This window comes from Orussus abietinus, unplaced genomic scaffold (genome assembly GCF_000612105.2).
Source record: "Orussus abietinus isolate OABI.00-Male unplaced genomic scaffold, Oabi_2.0 scaffold331, whole genome shotgun sequence".
Classification (NCBI taxonomy): Eukaryota; Metazoa; Arthropoda; class Insecta; order Hymenoptera; family Orussidae; genus Orussus; species Orussus abietinus.
In genome coordinates, this window is record NW_019394476.1 from 80309 (window position 1) to 88323 (window position 8015).

Sequence of the window (8015 nt, forward strand, 5' to 3'; positions counted from 1 at the left end):
TCATTCAGACCCCGAGTGCCTTGGCGGGGGTTAAATTGTGTTTTCATTTTATTTCCCCGAAATTCCTTGTCCGCGCCCTTCTCCAGGAAAGGGAGGAACTCTGTTTCGTCGTCAGTTCACGCTCTCAACAAAAAATCGACATAACTAGAATTATCCGATTATTTTAACTAGATTGGATTAAACATGCCCTTACTAGTTTTCTGGTCGAAAGTATCAGATATTTCTACTATTATCCAGTTGCGTCATTACCTTTTCTGGTAAATTTAATAAGAACTTTTGAGTAGAGGAACAAGAATCTTCTATTAATAATCAATTTAGTAGTCTAGAAGTCTGATAAAGATATTTAGTATATTTAGACTGCAGTGACCAGAATTTGATAGTCATATTAATCAGACTTTCTCATTAATAACTAGATCATTTTTTAACCAGGCGCGTCAGGTCAAATTACTCAGGATTTCTTTTTTCGTGCGGGGCAATTGTTAAAAGAGGGTTACGCGACTGCACCGAGAACTATGTTAATTGTCACCGATCCCTGAGATCTTGCGTGACCGATAGTGGGGTGTTCGATAGAATTAAGCGCGATTTGTCGTTTCCGCCGTGGAAATATTGGATTCTCGGGGTGGTCTTTCGAGCACCCCTTACTATAGGTTTCGTCCTGCGAAGGGATTTTTCACGAATTTTTCGCTCACCCCTGAAAGGACCTTTTTCTCAGAATCGTTGGAGAGTAGTTCGAGCGGACTTGGGGGTCGTATAAAAAAAAAATAGCAGAGTTTCGCAAAGCAACCACCGCGTCAAAATACCTGTGTGGGGCCACTTAGTTGTTAAAAGGTTTAAGGTAAACATTTTTCATTTGCCCCGATTTGACGAGCGGCAATCTTTTTGCCCAGGGAGGGGGTTTAAGCAGATTTGGCGTAATAAAAAATGGCGTTTCGCTAAGCCCCCTGTAGACCAGGGTTCCATCGTGTGAACTGCGTTAACACTGGCTGATGAAAGGGAGCAGTATATATTTTCTTTTTTTTTTTTTTTTTAATATAAGGCTGCCTAAAGGGAAAGAGAAAACTGCGCAGGATGGGAAATCAGCGTCGTATTCCAGCCCTACCGAAGGGTTGAGGTAACGCTTGCCAATGTTGAACGCAAACTCCGTAATTCCCAAAACCACCCTTACCTTATAGTACGATTCCCCGAATATTCATCCCCAAACCTAATAGCGGCTCATCTCCAGCGAAGGATTAAATTCCTCAGACAGTCAACACCCCAAACGTCAACAGAACTACCCCAATACCGCACTCGATCCTCTCTCGCAAACCTCCCCTGAAAAGTGTTAAAAATAACCAATTCACATTAAAAAGGAATAAATTCACCAGGTATTTAACACCCTAAACGACATGAATTATACTAAAGAAGCTTCTGTAAAGAGTTAAAAATTACCATTACACCTGAACATCACTTGAAAGAGCTCTCGAGTATTTTCCTAGAAATTTTCGACCCGATGAAGCAAAGGGATCTCAAAGTTCTCCACAGGCATCGTTAACAGGACCGTTCCTAAAATGGCCCTTGTTAAAAGACTTGAATAGGTCATACAGTCAATATGAACAGCCCCAAAGTTGCATTACTCCTACCAAAGCGCTCATTTACGTTTTTTTTTTTTTTCCGAAATCTTTATCTCGAAACAGTCTCCCCAGGATTTGCCTATGAATCTCGCCGAGCCTAAGGAAGTAAAGGGTTGATCTCAACGTCGCTCCAGAGGCGGCGTTAACAGGGGCGTATCCGGAATGGCCCTTGGTCGATATGGTCGGTGTACCGAAAAGCCGCGCGGCGAGTTGGCAGCGCGTGGGTCGCTTTGTTCGAGCGGAATGATTTTTGGGGGGACGGACGATCGCGCCGGGAATCGAGGTTACGTTATCGGGGGTGGGCATGATTCGATTGGTCATTACGTAACCGCGCGATTGCGTGAGCCACGCCGGGGACAAAAAAAAAAGAAAAAAAGTAGAGAACGAGGCGAGGGAAAAAAGAGCGGAGGAGGAAGCGCCAGGGATGGGGCAAAGCGCGACGGGGGTGGCTCGGCGGGCAAATAGATAGGACGATAGAGCGTTATAAAAAAGGCATACCGGCGGCGCCGGGAGGGAGGAGGCGACTGGTCGATCTCGTAAATTGAAAAGGACGTCGGACACGTGGCGACGTACGATCGTTCCAGAGGAATCGTCGCGATCGATACCAGAACCGCGCGTACGCGATCCGCCTCGACGCATCCGCCGATTGCACCTCGGCCCCGGGAATGCTCGACAACGATTCGGCTCTATTTCCGGTCCGGTCGATACCTCGCGAAGGTGCCCCATTAGAGAATTCGAGGATTCCCCGCGCCGTGATTTTTTACCGTCTCCGAGTCGAGCCAGAAATCGAATTTCTGGGGGGCCAATTAGCGGAGTGCATCCTTGGAAAGGCGGGTGGTGGGAAGTAGGTGCAGATTGCATCCACATCTGTCGAAGAATTATTTTTCAATGATGAGAGGGGTCGGTTATCACGGAACTGGTCTCGTGGGCCTTGCGTTAACGATTTCGCGAGTTTAGCTGATAAACGCAAAATTGATACGATGTCAGGTCATTTGGAAATTAGTGCATTCAATAATTTGGTTTAATGTGGAAGATTCACGCGTACATTAAGTTTTAAAGTGCGAGGTTTAATTTCATTTCTGAGGTGAAAGGACATTTTTTAATGCAAAGACTGACGAACGTAAGCCTGATAAAAGTGACACTTTTTATCATAAGCGGATCTATCGGAAATCGAGAAAAACAGTCGTTGGGCCGGAACGGAGTAAACGCAAACTGTTACAGGGCAGCCTTGAGAATTTGATAGATTGATCCTATTAGCACATTGGTGCCAAATCAATTGTCAAGCAAGTTGTTATAATACGGTTGTCGGTCACTGGAGACCCCTACGGCATTGAACGTGTTAATAAAGCTTATTTGCTCAATTGTCGGATTGCACCGTAAGGTCGGAATTCTTCGGTGGGAATTCCGACCTCCTTCTGGCTGAGGGCATATATTGTGGAACTGACCGCAAAAATGTGTAAAATGTACGAAAAAAAGAAAATAAGTAAATAAAAGGGTGAGGTCTCCAGTTAAAGACTAAGAAAACATAACTGGGACATTGTCCGGTTAGAAAAAAAAAATGCAGATCATCGTAATTAATTGTATTCTTTCAGCGGTTAGAAAATGATCCTTTATTAGTTAAAAATTTCACCTCTAATGGTGGATATTCTTCAAACAATTCCAGGGGAATCCGATCAATAAGCTCGCCTTTGGTGGGGACATTTTCCTCGAAGCTTGCACGTCGTTACAGAACGCGCTGAAACTTTCGGTAACTTTGTGACCGTATAAATTGCGACCGTGGGCGATCACAAAGCCACGTATTCTATTAATCACACCCACGGACGTTAATTTATCGGCCACATTTCGCGTATTAATTGCAGCCCAAGGCCAAGCTTACCGTCAACGCGGACCCGAGTCTCAAAGGGTATCGGGTCGCGGATTGCAATGCTTCAGTCTAATTAAATGTAGATTTAATTCGTGCATAACCGAGGTAACTAACTGACTCAAAGATACGGGGATCGAATCATCGGTTTTAATTACGGCGACGATTCAGAGGACACGCGATCCTTCCAGGACACCTCGAGGAGCTTCCGCCGACTCTCCATAAAAAATGAACGAAAGAAGAAACACGGGATAGAATTAATCTCCCATGGATGCGAGTCTGTTTATCGAGCCATAAAGGCACATCCTCATGTATTTTTATATTTTACATTAATTTATTCAAAGCTACACGAAACAAATTATCGAATATCATTATGGCGATTCGAAAAATACGCGACCATTCGAGGATGCCTCGGCTCTCCATAAAAATTGAATGAGCCAGGGAACACGAAGTGGAATTAGTCTCCTATGGAAGGGAGCCCATCCATCGATCCATAAAATTGCATCCTCGGGTAAGTACTTTTGAATTTTAAATTAATGAATTCAAAGACACACAAAATAAATTATAGAATATTATTATGGCGATTCGAAAAATACGCGATCCTTCGAGGACTCCTTGTCTCTCTATAAAAATTGGATGAGCCAGGGAACACGAAGTGGAATTAGTCTCCTATGGAAGGGAGCCCATCTATCGATCCATAAAATTGCATCCTCGTGTAAATACTTTTGTATTTTATATTAATGAATTCAAAGACACACAAAATAAATTATAGAATATTGTAATGGCGATTCGAAAAATACGCGATCCTTCGAGGACTCCTCGTCTCTCCATAAAAATTGGATGAGCCAGGGAACACGAAGTGGAATTAGTCTCCTATGGAAGGGAGCCCATCCATCGATCCATAAAGTTGCATCCGCCAGTGCGTGTATTTTTCCCCGGCCATCAGGGCAAGCCGATTTTAACGAAGGCAGTAAATTTTTTGGGAAAAAAACGAAGGACCCTTTTCTTGCTCGTTACAGGAATACGAATAATAGAATACGCCTCCTAGTTCGCGCCACTATTTACCGAAATTAGTGCCTGGGATAAAGCTAGTGGTCCGATCCTCGGTTTATAATTGACTTGCCGATTATTAATCGGCGACACGCGCCGAGCCGCTTTCAATTATTCGCCCTACTGAGTTTCACCACAAAAGCTAATGTTCTCGAGAACTGCAAATTACCTGTTTCTACGTATGGTGGAAGTCTTAAAAAATTCTAGACAAGCAGGTCTTTTCTATTCCCTCCTATTATCGCGTGCAATTTTTCTGTTATAATTTCCATTTATTTTTCAGTCAATTTTGGGGCTCTTGAGGCCGATGCATTCGACTTTAATGTGACTTGCTGGTCGATAGAAATATTCTACTCGATAAAGTCAAGCAATAACGATAAAAACTAATAACACAAAACTAACAAGAAACGTATGTACCGATAGAGGACTCGGTTTTCCTTATAATAGGAATTCCAGAACTGAACAGTGTCCTATTACCACATTTATTTAAAGGATGATTTACAAATGTTAGGTGGAAATGTAAATCAATGATTGTACAAGTCAATAATTAAGATGTCCCTTTTTTAATTCCAGCAGACGATTCAATAACAAAATGTATCCTTAAGGACTCTTGGTCTCAGATTTTTTTTACCCGAATTATGAAAACCTTGGAATTTTCCACGCGAATTATGAAACGCTTGACATTTTTTTACTCGGATTATGAAAAGCTTGGAATTTTTTTACTCGAATTATGAAAAGCTTGAAATTTTTCCGTCGAGTCGCGAAATTCATGGAATTTTCCCACTCCAGTTTCGAAGAGCAAATCGCGGACTAGGAGTAGAAATCGCCGATCGAAGTCAGCCACGGTATCGACTAATCCCATTCGAGTTGTCAGAGCATCCGAGTCACGAAAACAGAGCTATTCGCTTGGAACATTTCAAGCCAACCAGCAGACATATCCGTTGAAAATTCCAGATCGGAATCGTGGCTCGAGGAAACTAGATCAAGTCCGTCCAAAGAGGCTGCGAGGTCCGACGGAAAGTCAACGATTTTTCCACGACAATTCCGCGCTCCGACCCGATCAAACGGCGACCGTAAATCTCAGAAAAAGTAAAAAGAAAAGAGAAATAAAAACAAATGGGTGCATATACGCCGTGCCAAAATAAGTTACAAGATAAAGAGAATAGTTATTAATGATCTTTAACCATTCTTTCACAAAATTTCCTTATACGTTCAGTACTAAACGTTTTGAGCACAACATCAAGATGAATATAGACGCTAAATAACTAAAAAAACAAAAAAAAAAACTGGGATGAGATACCAATGATAACGAGCCAGAAGCATTTGTCGATGACCAGTTTCTTATGGAAATTAAATACAACGTTTAAGACAATCGTGCCAACGCCAACACGGGTGCGGGAATATAAACATTGATTAACCGTGAGAATAGAGATGTAAATAAGTGTCTCTCTTTTGTATATACTTTGAGAGTTGACTTCACCTATAGGTGACCTACGAAGTCTCGCTTAAAAAAACGAAGAAAGTGCGAATTACGTTTAATATTACTTCAGGCTTCCCGCGAGAGATCGGAGAGTCCAATCTGTCGAATAAAAAATGCGAAGCCCGGTCACTGTCGAGGGCATCCACCCCATGGCCCGGAAACCCAGCGCCATACTTCCACCCCCATAACGCACCCAAGTGTCACCGAGGTAAAGCGCGAGGTTAGTCCTAGCCTTTCGACCGAGCGATATCGAACCCCTGGAGGCAGCGTCGGCCCTGCAGTTTCTACCCTCCCACCCGGACGAGCCACGTCCAACCTCGAAATTCGCCGACACGTCGCCTGAGAGGTTCGGCCTAACCTCCCCAACGAGCAATGTCGGTCGCACATTACCGAATGGGTGCACCGGGTCTCGCAACCCCAGGAGTTCGTTCCAGGAGAGAGTCCTCGGGGATCAGGGAGGAGCAAAATCGTCCTTAATCCTGACCTTGCGAATACGATCAGAACGCCCTAACGAATATAGTCACAACTCGATCTAGACCCAGGTCCTGGAAATACAGGACCGCACAATTTGGAAGACCGGGATGCATTTCTCTCTAAACCCTGCCCGTGTAATTAAATCCCGGAAAATCTGCAAGGCGAAGACCAAATTCGATTTTTCCCATCGTTATTGAGATTTTCGGTGGAGACGAACGATCCAGGGGACTAGAAATCGACGCGCACGCTTTCCGCGGTCGGTCGGTCTCTCTCGCTCTCGGGCCGCGGAGGTCGCGGCGTCTCCGTCGCTCCCGCGGGTCGCGCATTCTCTCGGGGGAGCTCGCAGCGAGAAGGCCCCGCGGTCAGGTCCCCGCGAGCTCGGAGACCCGGAGAGCCGAAACCCTCGCGACCCCCTCTCGGACCCGCCGCCTCTCGGCGGTGGCTCACCTCTAGAGGGAGGCAGGGGCTGGATGCGGCCATGTTCCTACATGCGTTCTCTGCCTCCGCTCCGCCTGCGATCCCCGTGGCAACACCCTGCTCCCTTGCAGCGTCACCACTCAAACACCGTGTCAACACCTCGGCCACCCCCGCCCGCTGCTCCGCACTCCACTGGCTCGCGCCCACTCCTGCTCTCTCCCTCGGTCAACCACCACTGTACCACCGGCGCATCACCCCCGAGCGAGCGTTTTCGCCTCTCCGGGCCCACCGGGACAACCGTTTCTCGTCGCCGCTCGCCAGAAGTCACTCTCACTCTACCTACGCGCGAGCGTCGAGGCTCGTGGCTGCTCGTGGCCGCACAGCGGGTCGGTCGCGAGACTGCGCTCCTCTCCGCCCCCCACCCTGCGCCGCCGAGCGCCGTCTCTCTCGCGCCCACGTGACCGCCGAGGCCCTCTCTCTCGCCAGCGCGCCGCTCAGGGCCGGCCGCGACCCACGTGGCCCCGTTCCGTCGCCTGGAGAAGAAATTCGAATTCTCTGATTTCGGAATTACGAAATTCGGGAATTTTTACTCGGAATTCATTTCTCCGCTATACGCATATCTGAGTGGAAGCCGAGACCGACTCGTTTTATTTTTCTGTATATAAAAGGATAGCATAGGAGAAGGAATAATGGGGCCGGATGTAATCGGTACTAGGTGATACATGAGGTGAAGTAGAGTTTGTGAAGTTATGAAGTATGTAGAAAATTGCAGGCATGGTGAGTTAAGCATGGGGGTTGTTTGAGAAGGATTATGTGTGGAGTGGGGTTCGAGGGTTTTCTAAGAGGTGAGGTTAAAGATGAGGAATGTATGAAATAGATTAAGGGAATGTAGCCCTGGAAGTGGTAAACGGGTTGATAAGGTGGAGCGTTTAAAACTGTAGGGAATAGTTGTTAACGGCGATCTGAATGGGCTTTTCCGAGGGAGATTATATTTCGATAACATCGACGAGTCGAGTTTAGCCTCGACTTTCGACGAGGCGTTTACATTAGCAAAAACTATCCGAGTGTTTACAATCGGGACTTTTAGAGGTCCGATGTTCGTGGCTTCGTACTCAGTGGTAATATT

At 45.9% G+C, this 8015-nt stretch overlaps 1 protein-coding gene across 1 annotated transcript in view; it reads right to left on the reverse strand.

The window, feature by feature from the left end:
* LOC105703268 (voltage-dependent calcium channel type A subunit alpha-1) overlaps positions 1-7211 on the reverse strand; it is an 83518-nt gene extending 76307 nt beyond the window's left edge. Inside the window, exon 1 of the mRNA XM_023432489.1 lies at positions 6920-7211. The gene's annotated coding sequence lies outside the window, so the exon portion shown is untranslated. The remainder of the gene's footprint in view (positions 1-6919) is intronic.
* Positions 7212-8015: the final 804 nt, after the last annotated feature.